Here is a 16,077-nt window from a genome sequence, read left to right on the forward strand (position 1 = left end):
TCTCTGTGTGTGACTCTGTGTGTGTGACTCAGTGTGTGTGAGACTCTGTGTGTGTGTGTGACTCTGTGTGTGTGACTCTGTGTGTGTGTGTGACTCTGTGTGTGTGTAACTGTGTGTAAGAGTCTCTGTGTGTGTGTGACTCTGTGTGTGTGTGACTCTGTGTGTGTGAGACTCTCTGTATGTGTGTGACTCTGTGTGTGTGTGTGTGACTCTGTGTGTGTGTGACTGTGTGTAAGACTCTGTGTGTGTGACTCTGTGTGTGTGTGTGACTCTGTGTGTGTGAGACTCTGTGTGTGTGTGTGACTCTGTGTGGCTCCAGTTTAACAGCAGAGGTCTCACTCCGAATCAGTCGAGCGGCAATATCTTTTCATCGGTTGCGTAACGCTGTGTGGAAGCTACCTGGTCTGTCGCTCCGCACTAAGCTTCAGGTCTTCTCGGCCACGGTCATTCCCTCCCTTCTCTACGCTTGCGAAACGTGGACCCCCCTAATGGAACATCTTCGCCGGTTAGAAACATTTAGGCTGGCCTGCCTACGATCCATCCTGGGTTTAACCAGGCTGGATTGTGTGAGGAGCTCACAAATCCTTGAAAGATCTGGGCAAGGTCCCATCGGTGAGCTCCTCCGGCGGGCAAGGCTGCGATGGCTGGGTCATGTAGCCCGCATGCCCAGCCACCGCATGCCGAAACAGCTTTTGTTCGGCCGGATTGAGGGGGCTAAGCGGGCGCGGCACGGGCTAGAGAAGAGATGGAGTGATGTGGTACAGGAGGACGTGGAGCTGAGTGGACTTGCCGATGACTGGTACCAGCGGTGTCAAGATCGGCCTCTGTGGAGGAGGCTCGTGAAGGATGCTACTGGGCAGTTGGAGGCAGTCGCCCTCCAACAACAACGGAGGGCGGAGGAGCGACGCTCACAACAACGAGCGGAGCGCCGGGTGGCTAAAGCACAGCAGGTTGGCACAGTAGGGGGCACAGGTAGTGCATCAGCCAGTCATCTCAGTCAGTCAACCCGTGGCACCTGGGTCTGCCCCGTGACCTCCTGCCAGCGGGCGTTCGACACTTCACGTGGCCTCGGGGTGCACATAGCCTGGCACAAGCGTCGTGGTGACGTCACCGCCACTTAGTGGCGAATGGCGGTTGTTGTTGTGTGTGACTCTCTGTGTGTGGCTCTGTGTGTGAGACTCTGTGTATGTGTGTGAGTGACTCTGTGTATGTGTGAGACTCTGTGTGTGTGTGTGTGACTCTGTGTGTGTGATAATCTGTGTGTGTGACTCTGTGTACGTGTGTGAGTGAATCTATGTATGTGTGTGTGACTCTGTGTGCGTGTGAGACTGTGTACAGTGAGGGAAAACAAGTATTTGATCCCCTGCTGATTTTGTGCGTTTGCCCACTGACAAAGAAATGATCAGTCTATAATTTTAAAGGTAGGTTTATTTGAACAGTGAGATACAGAATAACAAGAAAAAAATCCAGTAAAATGCATGTCAAAACGTTATAAATTGATTTGCATTTTAATGAGGGAAATAAGTATTTGACCCCCTCTCAATCAGAAAAATTTCTGGCTCCCAGGTGTCTTTTATACAGGTAACGAGCTGAGATTAGGAGCACACTTTTAAAGGGAGTGCTCCTAACCTCAGCTTGTTACCTGTATTAAAGACACCTGTCCACAGAAGCAATCAATCAGATTCCAAACTCTCCACCATGGCCAAGACCAAAGAGCTCTCCAAGGATGTCAGGGACAAGATTGCAGACCTACACAAGGCTGGAATTGACTACAAGACCATTGCCAAGCAGCTTGGTGAGAAGGTGACAACAGTTGGTGCGATTATTTGCAAATGGAAGAAACACAAAATAACTGTCAATCAATCTCCCTCGGCCTGGGGCTCCATGCAAGATCTCACCTCGTGGAGTTGCAATGATCATGAGAACGGTGAGGAATCAGCTCAAAACTACACGGGAGGATCTTGTCAATGATCTCAAGGCAGCTGGGACCATAGTCACCAAGAAAACAATTGGTAACACACTACGCCGTGAAGGACTGAAATCCTGCAGCGCCCGCAAGGTCCCCCTGCTCAAGAAACCACATACATGCCCGTCTGAAGTTTGCCAATGAATATCTGAATGATTCAGAGGACAACTGGGTGAAAGTGTTGTGGCCAGATGAGACCAAAATGGAGCTCTTTGGCATAAACTCAACTCGCCGTGTTTGGAGGAGGAGGAATGCTGCCTATGACCCCAAGAACACCTTCCCCACCGTCAAACATGGAGGTGGAAACATTATGCTTTGGGGGTGTTTTTCTGCTAAGGGTACAGGACAACTTCACCGCATCAAAGGGACGATGGACGGGACCATGTACCGTCAAATCTTGGGTGAGAACCTCGTTCCCTCAGCCAGGGCATTGAAAATCGGTCGTGGATGGGTATTCCAGCATGACAATGACCCAAAACACACGGCCAAGGCAACAAAGGAGTGGCTCAAGAAGAAGCACATTAAGGTCCTGGAGTGGCCTAGCCAGTCTCCAGACCTTAATCCAATAGAAAATCTGTGTAGGGAGCTGAGGGTTCGAGTTGCCAAACGTCAGCCTCGAAACCTTAATGATTGGGAGAAGATCTGCAAAGAGGAGTGGGACAATATCCCTCCTGAGATGTGTGCAAACCTGGTGGCCAACTACAAGAAACGTCTGACCTCTGTGATTGCCAACAAGGGTTTGCCACCAAGTACTAAGTCATGTTTTGTAGAGGGGTCAATTACTTATTTCCCGCATTAAAATGCAAATCAATTCATAACATTTTTGACATGCGTTTTTCTGGATTTTGTTGTTGTTATTCTCTCACTGTTCAAATAAACCTACAATTAAAATTATAGACTGATCATTTCTTTGTCAGTGGGCAAACGTACAAAATCAGCAGGGGATCAAATACTTTTTTCCCTCACTGTATGTGTGTGAGAATCTGTGTGACTGTGTTTGTGTGTGTGACTCTGTGTGTATGACTCTGTGTGTGTGAGTGACTCTGTGAGTGTGTGTGACTCTGTGTGTGTGTGTGACTCTGTGTGTGTGCGTGACTCTGTGTGTGTGACGCTGTGTGAGTGTGTGACTTTGTGTGAGTGACTGTGTGTGTGAGTGACTCTGTGTGTCTGGCTCTGTGTGTGTGGCTCTGTGTGTGTGACTCTGTGTGTGTGTGACTTTGTGTGTGAGTGACTCTGTGTGTGGCTCTGTGTGTGTGACTCTGTGTGTGTGACTCTGTGTGTGTGACTCTGTGTGTGTGTGACTCTGTGTGTGTGGCTCTGTGTGAGTGACTGTGTGTGTGTGACTCTGTGTGTGTGTGAGAATCTGTGTGCGTGTGTGTAACAGTGTGTGTGTATGAGAGTGAATCTATGTATGTGTGTGACTGTGTGCGTGTGAGGCTCTGTGTGTGTGTGAGTGACTCTTTGTGTGTGTGTGAGAATCTGTGTGTGACTGTGTGTGTGAGTGACTCTGTATGTGTGAGACTCTATGTGTGTGAGACTCTGTGTGTGTGACTCTGTGTGTGTGTGACTCTGTGTGTGTGACTGTGTGTGACTCTGTGTGTGTGTGACTCTGTGTGTGTGACTCTGTGTGTGTGTGACTCTGTGTGTGTGTGTGACTGTGTGTGACTCTGTGTGTGTGTGTGACTGTGTGTGTGTGTGACTCTGTGTGCGTGTGTGACTCTGTGTGTGTGTGACTCTGTGTGTGTGTGACTCTGTGTGTGTGTGACTCTGTGTGCGTGTGTGTGACTCTGTGTGTGTGTGTGACTCTGTGTGTGTGTGTGACTCTGTGTGCGTGTGTGACTCTGTGTGTGTGTGACTCTGTGTGTGTGTGTGTGTGACTCTGTGTGTGTGTGACTCTGTGTGTGTGTGTGACTGTGTGTGTGTGTGTGACTCTGTGTGTGTGTGTGAGTGACTCTGTGTGTGTGACTCTGTGTGTGTGTGTGACTCTGTGTGTGTGACTGTGTGTGACTCTGTGTGCGTGTGTGACTCTGTGTGTGTGTGTGACTCTGTGTGTGTGACTCTGTGTGTGTGTGTGAGTGACTCTGTGTGTGTGTGACTCTGTGTGTGTGTGACTCTGTGTGTGTGTGTGACTCTGTGTGTGTGTGTGAGTGACTCTGTGTGTGTGTGACTCTGTGTGTGCGGTCGTGTAGTGGTTACCGCGTTGCGCTACGAACTCGGCGACCAGAGTTCAATTCCCGCTCACGGCCAACACCAGTGACGATTATTTAAACCGGTCCTGGGCCTTACCTAGGTCGACTCAGCCTCAAATGAGTACCTGGTGTGGTTTGTAAACATCGCCACTGGGGAGACAAAGGCGGCCGGGCGTGGTGCTGGCCACCCACCCTCTCGTATACCGTTCCGGCCTTCATAGGTGCTCGCTAACAGCACTTGCCCCTACAGTCTGTTAAGGCTACACGGGGGATCTTTGTCTTTGTGTGTGTGTGTGAGACTCTGCTCAGTCAGCGCCTCTCAGGAGGCAACACAATCTGGCAGGAAGGAGCATTTTGTTTTTAACACAAAAAATAACTCCAGCGGGCAGCCATCCTCCTACAACAATAACAACAACAGCCAAAACAATGCACTCCTCGCAAACACAATGCTGCCGTAGGGGGAGGGGGTTTGGGGGGGTGGGAGTGGGGGGAGGGAGGGGGGAATGGAACCCCCCCCCCCCCAGCTGGCCCGGTCCCTGCACGGCGCGTGCCATCCCCGCTGCACGGCTTCGTTGTGTCGGAGGGAGACGGTGGGGGCAGTGGTTGGGATGCCGGGGGATGTGGAGGGGGGGGGGGCGTGGGGGGGAGGGGCCGGGGGGATGTGTGGGGGGGGAGGGGCCGGGGGGATGTGTGGGGGGGGGAGGGGCCGGGGGGATGTGGAGGGGGGGGCCGGGGGGATGTGGGGGGGGAGTGGAACCCACGTAGGCGAGCTCCTTGTGCTGCGCCCGAAGCACTTTTCCACCGCTCCCTCTTCATATTTGTCTCGTCAGGATAAACGATCCTTTTATTTGGTTGTTGTTATTTACAAAGTGGCACTTTGAGGTTAATAGTGGGGACGAGCGAGGAAGAACAGACGAGACACAATGAAGATGAGACGGAAAAATCAATCGAGATCGAACGCACGAGACAGAACAATACAAACCAGACAGAACAATACGAACCAGACAGAACAATACAAACCAGACAGAACAATACAAACTAGACAACAATACAAACTAGACAGAACAATACGAACCAGACAGAACAATACAAACTAGACAGAACAATACGAACCATGCAGAACAATACAAACTAGACAGAACAATACGAACCAGACAGAACAATGCAAACTAGACAACAATACGAACCAGACAGAACAATACGAACCAGACAGAACAATACAAACTAGACAGAACAATACGAACCAGACAGAACAATACAAACTAGACAACAATACGAACCAGACAGAACAATACGAACCAGACAGAACAATACAAACGAGACAGAACAATGCAAACGAGACAACAATACAAACGAGACATCAGCTATCTGTTGAATCGAATCGTGTTTCTGAATCGGTCACAGGTAATGGAATCGGTTACAGGTAATCGAATCGCTTCGTCATCTTAATCGTCAGAGCAATGACTTCACACCAAAGCCATTCACACCGTGGGGGGGGGGGGGGACTTAGTGGGGGGCCAGCGTCGGAAGAGGGGAGGGGTTGGGGGGAGACCAAAGGGGAAGTGGGGGAGGGGGATTCCCTAAATGCCTTGCGGTGAATGTCGTGTCCTTGTGGTCAGTAGCCAATCAGCTTCGAGTACTCCCTCTACCCCTAACCCTAACCTCAACTAGCCAATCAGCTACGAGTACTCCCTCTACCCCTAACCCTAACCTCAACTAGCCAATCAGCTACGAGGACTCACTCTACCCCTAACTCTAACCTCAACTAGCCAATCAGCTACGAGTACTCCCTCTAGCCCTAACTCTAACCTCAACTAGCCAATCAGCTACGAGTACTCCCTCTAGCCCTAACTCTAACCTCAACTAGCCAATCAGCTATGAGTACTCCCTCTACCCCTAACCCTAACCTCAACTAGCCAATCAGCTACAAGTACTCACTCTAGCCCTAACCCTAACCTCAACTAGCCAATCAGCTACGAGTACTCCCTCTAGCCCTAACTCTAACCTCAACTAGCCAATCAGCTACAAGTACTCCCTCTACCCCTAACCCTAACCTCAACTAGCCCATCAGCTACGAGTACTCCCTCTACCCCTAACCCTAACCTCAACTAGCCAATCAGCTACGAGTACTCCCTCTAACCCTAACCCTAACCTCAACTAGCCAATCAGCTACGAGTACTCCCTCTACCCCTAACCCTAACCTCAACTAGCCAATCAGCTACGAGGACTCACTCTACCCCTAACTCTAACCTCAACTAGCCAATCAGCTATGAGTACTCCCTCTACCCCTAACCCTAACCTCAACTAGCCAATCAGCTACGAGTACTCCCTCTACCCCTAACCTCAACTAGCCAACCAGCTACGAGTACTCACTCTAGCCCTAACCCTAACCTCAAATAGCCAATCAGCTACAAGTACTCCCTCTAGCCCTAACCCTAACCTTAACTAGCCAATCAGCTACAAGTACTCCCTCTAACCCTAACCCTAACCTCAACTAGCCAATCAGCTACAAGTACTCCCTCTACCCCTAACCCTAACCTCAACTAGCCAATCAGCTACGAGTACTCCCTCTACCCCTAACCCTAACCTCAACTAGCCAATCAGCTACGAGTACTCACTCTAGCCCAAACTCTAACCTCAACTAGCCAATCAGCTACGAGTACTCCCTCTACCCCTAACTCTAACCTCAACTAGCCAATCAGCTACGAATACTCCCTCTACCCATAGCTAAGTAGCCACCCAGCCCTAATACTTGCCCTAACCAACAAACTGGGAACTACCACTAACACTTAGCAACTAGCAAACCAGCCACCAGTACTAGTCCTACCATAACCCACACTAGCTGGCTAACCAGTCACTACAACAAGTCCCACCATAACCACCATTAACTGGCTAACCAGCTACTACAACAAGTCCTACCATAACCCACACTAACTGGCTAACCAGTCACTACAACAAGTCCTACCATAACCCACACTAACTGGCTAACCAGTCACTACAACAAGTCCTACAATAACCCACACTAACTGGCTAACCAGTCACTACAACAAGTCCTACCATAACCCACACTAACTGGATAACCAGCTACTACAACAAGTCCTACCATAACCCACACTAACTGGCTAACCAGTCACTACAACAAGTCCTACCATAACCCACACTAACTGGCTAACCAGTCACTACAACAAGTCCTACCATAACCCACACTAACTGGCTAACCAGTCACTACAACAAGTCCTACTATAACCCACACTAACTGGCTAACCAGTCACTACAACAAGTCCAACCATAACCCACACTAACTGGCTAACCAGTCACTACAACAAGTCCTACCATAACCCGCACTAACTGGCTAACCAGTCACCACAACAAGTCCTACCATAACCCACACTAACTGGCTAACCAGTCACTACAACAAGTCCTACCATAACCCACACTAACTGGCTAACCAGTCACTGCAACAAGTCCTACCATAACCCACACTAACTGGCTAACCAGTCACTACAACAAGTCCTACCATAACCCGCACTAGCTGGATAACCAGTCACTACAACAAGTCCTACCATAACTCACACTAACTGGCTAACCAGTCACTACAACAAGTCCTACCATAACCCACACTAACTGGCTAACCAGTCACTACAACAAGTCCTACCATAACCCACACTAACTGGCTAACCAGTCACTACAACAAGTCCTACCATAACCCACACTAACTGGATAACCAGCTACTACAACAAGTCCTACCATAACCCACACTAACTGGCTAACCAGTCACTACAACAAGTCCTACCATAACCCACACTAACTGGATAACCAGTCACTACAACAAGTCCTACCATAACCCGCACTAACTGGCTAACCAGTGACTACAACAAGTCCTACCATAACCCACACTAACTGGCTAACCAGTCACTGCAACAAGTCCTACCATAACCCACACTAACTGGATAACCAGTCACTACAACAAGTCCTACCATAACCCACACTAACTGGATAACCAGTCACTACAACAAGTCCCACCATAACTCACACTAACTGGCTAACCAGTCACTACAACAAGTCCTACCATAACCCACACTAACTGGCTAACCAGTCACTACAACAAGTCCTACCATAACCCACACTAACTGGCTAACCAGTCACTACAACAAGTTCTACCATAACCCACACTAACTGGATAACCAGCTACTACAACAAGTCCTACCATAACCCGCACTAACTGGATAACCAGTCACTACAACAAGTCCTACCATAACCCACACTAACTGGATAACCAGCTACTACAACAAGTCCTACCATAACTCACACTAACTGGCTAACCAGTCACTACAAGTCCTACCATAACCCATACTAACTGGATAACCAGTCACTACAACAAATCCTACCATAACCCACACTAACTGGCTAACCAGTCACTACAACAAGTCCTACTATAACCCATACTAACTGGCTAACCAGTCACTACAACAAGTCCTACCATAACCCACACTAACTGGCTAAGCAGTCACTACAACAAGTCTTACAATAACCCACACTAACTGGATAACCAGTCACTACAACAAGTTGTACCATAACCCACACTAACTGGATAACCAGTAACTACAACAAGTCCTACCATAACCCACACTAACTGGCTAACCAGTAACTACAACAAGTCCTACCATAACCCACACTAACTGGCTAACCAGTCACTATAACAAGTCGTACCATAACCCGAACTAACTGGCTAACCAGTCACTACACAAATCCTACCATAACCCACACTAACTGGATAACCAGTCACTACAACAAGTCTTACCATAACCCACAGTAACTGGCTAACCAGTCACTACAACAAATCCTACCATAACCCACACTAACTGGCTAACCAGCCACTACAACAAGTCCTACCATAACCCACACTAACTGGCTAACCAGTCACTATAACAAGTCCTACCATAACCCACACTAACTGGATAACCAGTCACTACAACAAGTCCTACCATAACCCACACTAACTGGATAACCAGTCACTACAACAAGTCCTACCATAACCCACACTAACTGGCTAACGAGTCACTACAACAAGTCCTACCATAACCCACACTAACTGGCTAACCAGTCACTACAACAAGTCCTACCATAACCCACACTAACTGGCTAACCAGCCACTACAACAAGTCCTACCATAACCCACACTAACTGGCTAACCAGTCACTACAACAAGTCCTACCATAACCCACACTAACTGGCTAACCAGTCACTACAACAAGTCCTACCATAACCCACACTAACTGGATAACCAGTCACTACAACAAGTCCTACCATAACCCACACTAACTGGCTAACGAGTCACTACAACAAGTCCTACCATAACCCACACTAACTGGCTAACCAGTCACTACAACAAGTCCTACCATAACCCACACTAACTGGCTAACCAGCTACTACAACAAGTCCTACCATAACCCACACTAACTGGCTAACCAGTTACTACAACAAGTCCTACCATAACCCACACTAACTGGCTAACCAGTCACTACAACAAGTCCTACCATAACCCACACTAACTGGCTAACCAGCTACTACAACAAGTCCTACCATAACCCACACTAACTGGCTAACCAACCACTAAGAGAGGACATCAAATTAGTGGCAGCGTGGGTACCGAGTTCCCGTGTGGAGTCCTTGGAGCCCACCCGCACCATACCCACAAACCCCCTCCTTCGCCGTCCTCTCTCTCCATGGGTTCCTCCAACCGGTGCCGCGGTGGCTAAGAGATGTTAACTACCTCGCCTGGTATACAGGAGGTCGTGGGTCCGATCCCAACCCAGACGCCTGATGCTGTGTATTTAGAGTTTGCGTGTCTCTCTCTCTCATCATCATCACGGTGGCTAAGAGATGTTAACTACCTCGCCTGGTATACAGGAGGTCGTGGGTTCGATCCCAACCCAGAAAGGCTGATGCTGTGTATTTAGAGTTTGCGTGTCTCTCTCTCTCATCATCATCACGGTGGCTAAGAGATGTTAACTACCTCGCTGGTATACACGAGGTCGTGGGTTCGATCCCGAACCTGACGCACGATGCTGCTGTATATTTCGAGTTGGCGTCTCTCTCTCCGTGGTCGCGTGGGTTTTTTTCCTCCGGGTCCTCCGATTTTCCCCTCCACCATCGAGAATCATCGTCACGCGTTTATAATGTTTGGCTGCTGCTGATGCTGTAAATGTCCACGTCGTAATCCGCCACTTCGCTGAGCTGTAATTTTTGTTGGCCAGGTCGCTTCTGACAAAGAGCTACACCAGCTCAGTGGTGCGTTACGTGGTAGCAACGCATTAATACAATTATAATAACTAATACAATAGCTAAACAAATAAATGACCCTTTCCAATCAAAGACATCATCCCCACGATGCTGAAACATCACCTGGGTTGTTGTCAATCATTGATTAATAATCATGAATTATATCGCGGGGTCGTTGCTGAAAAGTGGTGGGGTGGAGTGGGGGGAGCTGTGATCCAGCGGTGGTGGATTGACCATGGCTGATGATCATTGTGCAGCAATAACTGTACAATGTGATTCGTGTAATTTGCTTTGCTGGCGTTGGATTTGCTCGTTCAAAACTTACACCCCCCCCACTCCCACCCACCCACAGCCATTCTACGTCACCCACCCACCAATCCACCCACAGCCCCTCCAGCTCACCCACCCACCAATCCACCCACAGCCATTCCACCTCACCCACCCACCAATCCACCCACAGCCCCTCCAGCTCACCCACCCACCAATCCACCCACAGCCACTCCACCTCACCCACCCACCAATCCTCCCACAGCCACTCCACCCTCCCTCCCTCCCACCCACCAATCCACCCACAGCCACTCCACCACAACCATCCACCATTCTCCCCCCTAGCCACAGCTCCCCCCGCCCCCTACCCCCCACCAATTTCCACCACCGCCCCCTCAATTCCACGCGATTTAATTACAGCCGCAAGCAAAACAGCCGCGCCGCGAGCCCCGCTGACTCAGCAGCAGCAGCGGCGGCGGCGGCGGCGGAGGCATTCGCGCGCTGGGCCCCCTCCGTGGCGCTCGCGATGTCTCAGAGCGCGCGAGGGCTCCATTAGCGGTGGGATCGCTCCGTGGGGTTCCAGTCGACCCCCCCCCCCCCCCGCCGCCCTCGTCCTACCCCCCGAATGCGCCCCGACATCTCCATTGATTGAGCTCAGGAGGCCAAGCGGGATTTGCGCCTGGCCGATCTCCTCCTCCCGTCGCTTGGCCATTGTTACCCCTGTTGTTGTTGTTGTCGATGAGGAGCGGTTAGCATCACCGATGGCGCCTCCCTCGAATTGATCTGCGTGTGAGAGTCTATTGGTCTCCGTGGGTCTACGGAGGAGGGGGAGGAGTTCGTGACCTCTCGTGAACCCCATGCGGCTCCCCAAAGCGTCATCACCACGCGGGCTCACAACGCGGCACCTGCGCGTGATGCCGCCCCCTGCGATTGGCTGATTTGCACGTGGAGCGGCAGCCCGCTCCCAGCCAGCCAGCAAAACCCTTTAAAAACACTTAGAGCGTGACAGCTGGGCAAGTTCACCAATGCCGGTACTCGTTGCCCCGTGTACTCATTGCCTCGTGTACTCATTGCCCCGTGAGCTCATTGCCCCGTGTACTCATTGCACCGTGAACTCATTGCCCCGTGTACTCATTGCCCCGTGAGCTCATTACCCCGTGAGCTCATAGCCCCGTGTACTCATTGCCCCGTGAGCTCATTGCCCCGTGAACTCATTGCCCCGTGTACTCATTGCCCCGTGAATTCATTGCCCCGTGAGCTCATTGCCCCGTGTACTCATTGCCCCGTGAATTCATTGCCCCGTGTACTCATTGCCCCGTGAATTCATTGCCCCGTGAACTCATTACCCCGTGAACTCATTGCTCCGTGTACTCATTGCCCCGTGAGCTCATTGCCCCGTGAGCTCATTTCCCCGTGTACTCATTGCCCCGTGAACTCATTGCCCCGTGAACTCATTACCCCGTGAACTCATTGCCCCGTGTACTCATTACCCCGTGAACTCATTGCCCCGTGAACTCATTGCCCCGTGTACTCGTTGCCCCGTGTACTCATTGCCCCGTGAACTCATTGCCCCGTGAACTCATTACCCCGTGAACTCATTGCCCCGTGTACTCATTACCCCGTGAACTCATTGCCCCGTGAGCTCATTGCCCCGTGAACTCATTGCCCCGTGAACTCATTGCCCCGTGTACTCATTGCCCCGTGAACTCATTGCCCCGTGTACTCATTGCCCCGTGAGCTCATTGCCCCGTGAACTCATTGCTCCGTGTACTCATTGCCCCGTGAGCTCATTGCCCCGTGAGCTCATTGCCCCGTGAACTCATTGCCCCGTGAACTCATTGCCCCGTGAACTCATTGCCCCGTGAGCTCATTGCCCCGTGAACTCATTGCCCCGTGAACTCATTACCCCGTGTACGCATTGCCCCGTGAACTCATTGCCCCGTGAACTAAGCCTGAGAGCTTCATCATGGCCACACCTCTGATGGAGGGAGGGAGAGGGGGGAGGGAGCGCAGTGAGCAAGGAGGGATGGAGGGAGGGGTGGAGGGATGGAGGAGATGAAGGGGAGGGGGGAAGGGCGGAGAGGGGTTGGGATGAATGGATTGAGGGGAGGATGGATGGAAGGAGCTAATCCTATACACTACCCCTAGTACTACTAATCCTTTACACTACCCCTAGTACTACTAATCCTATACACTACCCCTAGTACTACTAATCCTATACACTACCCCTAGTACTACTAATCCTATACACTACCCCTAGTACTACTAATCCTATACACTACCCCTAGTACTACTAACCCTATACACTACCCCTAGCACTACTAAACCCTATACACTACCCCTAGTACTACTAACCCTATACACTACCCCTAGTACTACTAAACCTATACACCACCCCTAGTACTACTAATCCTATACACTACCCCTAGTACTACTAACCCTATACACTACCCCTAGTACTACTAAACCTATACACCACCCCTAGTACTACTAACCCTATACACTACCCCTAGTACTACTAACCCTATACACTACCCCTAGTACTACTAACCCTATACACTACCCCTAGTACTATTAAACCCTATACACTACCCCTAGTACTACTAACCCTATACACTACCCTTAGTACTACTAAACCCTATACACCACCCCTAGTACTACTAATCCTATACACTACCCCTAGTACTACTAACCCTATACACTACCCCGAGTACTACTAACCCTATACACTACCCCTAGTACTACTAACCCTTTACACTACCCCTAGTACTACTAACCCTATACACTACTCCTAGTACTACTAACCCTATACACTACCCCTAGTACTACTAACCCTATGCACTACCCATAGTACTACTAACCATATACACTACCCCTAGTACTACTAACCCTTTACACTACCCCTAGTACTACTAACCCTATGCACTACCCATAGTACTACTAACCATATACACTACCCATAGTACTACTAACCCTATACACTACCCATAGTACTACTAACCATATACACTACCCCTAGTACTACTAACCCTATACACTACCCCTAGTACTACTAACCCTATACACTACCCCTAGTACTACTAACCCTTTACACTACCCCTAGTACTACTAACCCTATACACTACTCCTAGTACTACTAACCCTATACACTACCCCTAGTACTACTAACCCTATGCACTACCCATAGTACTACTAACCATATACACTACCCCTAGTACTACTAACCCTTTACACTACCCCTAGTACTACTAACCCTATACACTACCCATAGTACTACTAACCATATACACTACCCCTAGTACTACTAACCCTATACACTACCCATAGTACTACTAACCATATACACTACCCATAGTACTACTAACCCTATACACTACCCATAGTACTACTAACCCTATACACTACCCATAGTACTACTAACCCTTTACACTACCCCTAGTACTACTAACCATATACACTACCCATAGTACTACTAACCCTATACACTACCCATAGTACTACTAACCATATACACTACCCCTAGTACTACTAACCCTATACACTACCCATAGTACTACTAACCATATACACTACCCCTAGTACTACTAACCCTATACACTACCCATAGTACTACTAACCATATACGCAAAACGAGCTATAACGCTGTTCTAACTGCGGCAGTGTTATTGTCGCCAGAGTTGCTGCGCTCACCCACACACCACCAACATCCCCCCCCCCCCCACGCATCGCAGCTCAGAGGCAGAATTTCTATAAAATTCACGCAGGAAACGTGGGGCCGCCTCTGTGTGTGGAAAACATCCCCCTCCCCACACGCCCCCTCCCCTCTCCCCCCAACAACCCCTCCCCTCTCCCCCCATTGGCACGGTTGGCTACGTACGGTGCGAAAGAAGTCCAACGTACGGTGCGTGTGAGAGCCGAAGGCCCCACCGCCGTGCTTCACAGAGGGCTGGGAGCAGAGATGCAGCTGTGAAGGCTCCCGGCACTGTGGCACACGAGGGGGTGGGTGCCCAGCACCACACCCGGCCGCCTTTGTCTCCCTAGTGGCGATGTTTTTTACACATCGCACCCGGTACTCATTTGAGGCTGAGTCGACGTAGAGGAGGCCCGGGACCGCTTCAGACACACAGACGCACTGACAGAGTGCGTGTGTGTGCCTGTGTGTGTGTATCTGTGTGTCTATGCGTGTCTGTGTGTGTGTGTCTGTGTGTGTGTCTGTGTGTGTGTCTGTGTGTGTCTGTGTCTGTGTGTGTGTGTGTGTCTGTGTGTGTCTGTGTGTCTGTGTGTGTCTGTGTGTGTGTCTGTGTGTCTGTCTGTGTGTCTGTGTGTATGTGTGTGTGTGTCTGTGTGTGGCCACCCCCCCCCCCCCCCCGTGTTCCACTGCGACCTTTGCAGGTGTTCGACCCCGGGTGGCCGGGTCCGTAGCGCGGCGTTGCGCTAACCGCTCCGCCACCGCTCCCTCGGCCCTCACACGCACGCGGACTCTCACCCACTCGCACTCGCCCGCTCTCACCCGCCCGCACTCACCCACTCACTCACCCGCACTCACTCGCACTCACCCACTCGCACTCACCCACTCACACTCACCCACTCACCCACCCACTCACCCACTCACACTCACCCACTCACACTCACCCACTCACCCACCCACTCACTCACCCACCCACTCACCCACCCACCCACCCACCCACTCACCCACCCACCCACTCACCCACTCACCCACCCACCCACCCACTCACCCACCCACTCACCCACCCACTCACCCACTCACCCACCCACTCACCCACCCACCCACCCACTCACCCACTCACCCACCCACCCACTCACTCACTCACCCACCCACCCACTCACCCACCCACCCACTCACCCACCCACCCACCCACTCACCCACTCACCCACTCACACTCACCCACCCACTCACCCACGCACTCACCCACTCACTCACCCACTCACTCACCCACTCACCCACTCACACGGAGGGGGCTTCTCGTCTCGCCGTGCGCCCCTTGGTCCCAGCTCATTCGGCTTTGACCTCTCACCGGCAGCGAGCATCGGAAGCCACGCGCCAGTTTGTCCAAAGACAAAGGTCCCCCGTGCAGCCATGTAAGACTGTCGGGGCAAGTGCCTTTCGTGGGAGCCTTAAATGACGAAAGCCGGGACGGCACCCCCGATTGGGGTTGGTGGCCAACACCACGCCCGACCGCCTTTGTCTCCCCGGTGCTGAATGCTTAGGGGCCGTCCATAAATGACGTCACGCACCTAGGCGGGGGGTCAGACATTTGTGACGATGCGTGACGAGGGGAGGAAGGCTTGAAAATTGTGACGTCACATCAAAATGCGCAACTTTAAATAAATATAGACAACACGTTCTACTTA

The sequence above is a fragment of the Petromyzon marinus genome, chromosome 56 (assembly GCF_048934315.1).
Source record: "Petromyzon marinus isolate PM22_M1 ecotype Great Lakes invasive population chromosome 56, UKy_Petmar_22M1.pri1.0, whole genome shotgun sequence".
Taxonomy (NCBI): domain Eukaryota; kingdom Metazoa; phylum Chordata; class Hyperoartia; order Petromyzontiformes; family Petromyzontidae; genus Petromyzon; species Petromyzon marinus.